At 31.9% G+C, this 1,426-nt stretch overlaps 1 long non-coding RNA gene across 1 annotated transcript; it reads left to right on the forward strand.

Annotated features, from left to right (window-relative positions):
• The first annotated feature begins 285 nt into the window (after window positions 1-285).
• On the forward strand, window positions 286-1,191 carry LOC124892691. The gene is made up of 2 exons (XR_007050381.1): window positions 286-916; window positions 1,117-1,191. It is a non-coding gene; the product is annotated as an uncharacterized LOC124892691 (long non-coding RNA).
• Window positions 1,192-1,426: the final 235 nt, after the last annotated feature.

Genomic DNA, 1,426 nt, shown 5'->3' on the forward strand with positions numbered 1-1,426 from the left:
GTGATTTATTCATAACTAATCTAAGAATAATTGTATTTATTCATATCTAATCTAAGAATAATTGTCTTATTTATTTTTTACTATTATATTATTTATTTTTACATTATCATTTAATTATTACTATTATTATTATTATTATTTATTTATTATTATTATTATTGAAATAACGATCATTTTGTAAATTTGTGTATTTTCTAATTCAATTGTGTCAATTTATAATAATTTTAGCCTAATTTTATTCGATTTATTATAATTTTAGTCAAATTGTATCTAATTAGACTCAATTTAATTCTTCATTCAATTTTGATCAAAATCTTAATATTTAGTTCTTAGCCGTTGATCAAATTAATCCAACGGCTGAGATCACATTTCTCTTTGCTTTTCATTTTTAGGCTAATAGAAAATCCTAGCCTTATTCCATTCAACAACAGCCGCATCTCTCTACTTTCTCTCTCTATCTCCCCCTCTCTGTCTAAGGCCCGCCTGCCACCGCAACACCGGCTACCGACCGAAAAAACAACGGCAACATCAACCCTGACAACCACCATCATCATTTCTCACCTCTCTTAACACTTGAAAACGTTTGAGGTTTGAAACCACTGTTGAAGTTGATTTAGTGATTTACTTGTATATTCTTTTGTTGCGTTCACAACTGCTAGAAGTAGTGCTATAGAGATGGCTCGATCCGCTGATAAACGAAGCGTGAGAAACATTGTGGAAGACAGTCGGGGTAACCGCGATTCAACTATTTCTGGCTTGCAAGAAAGGTTGTTTCGTACATTTTCAAGCTTAGGTGCCAAAGAATCATTAGGGAAGGTGGTAGATTCATCTGAAATACTGACCAAAATGTCCTTTCCCAATCAGTGCATGGTTCGTCTAAAATAAGGCATCAATGGCTTACTTCATCCTCGCAAAGGTATGCTACAGAGTGCTTACAAATAGAAGTAGTACTATATTGTATTTTAACCATGATTAGACGTGTCATGCCACTTTGTTTTAATTCCTTAAACGGTGTAATATTGGTCATCAATCTATGTTCTTACTTGTTTGCTTGTTTTCTTTGTTTTCTTACTTGTTTTTTTGGTGTTTACACATATGGGTCTGTTTGGGTTCAAGGGATAGCAAGAATGAGTGGTGGGTTGTTTCAAAGTTTCAAGCTTTACCTTCTCCATCTGTTTCTACTGCTTCTTTGTAAGTATTCTTTCACTGTTTTGTTTAAGTGTCTTAAGAAAGTCTTTTAATCTGGATCTTGCAACAAGTATATGTAACGTATCAAAATATTCTTTTAAGATGTCATATAGGATGTTGTAATGAGATAGTTACATAATATAGGAAGTAACATTAGTTTTTTAGACCTAAAAAGTTAATAGGTAAATAAAGTTTTGACTTTTGACGTATAAATTGCCATGAATGTGTAAAATTTACT

Source organism: Capsicum annuum, unplaced genomic scaffold (genome assembly GCF_002878395.1).
Source record: "Capsicum annuum cultivar UCD-10X-F1 unplaced genomic scaffold, UCD10Xv1.1 ctg49702, whole genome shotgun sequence".
In the NCBI taxonomy this organism is placed as follows: domain Eukaryota; kingdom Viridiplantae; phylum Streptophyta; class Magnoliopsida; order Solanales; family Solanaceae; genus Capsicum; species Capsicum annuum.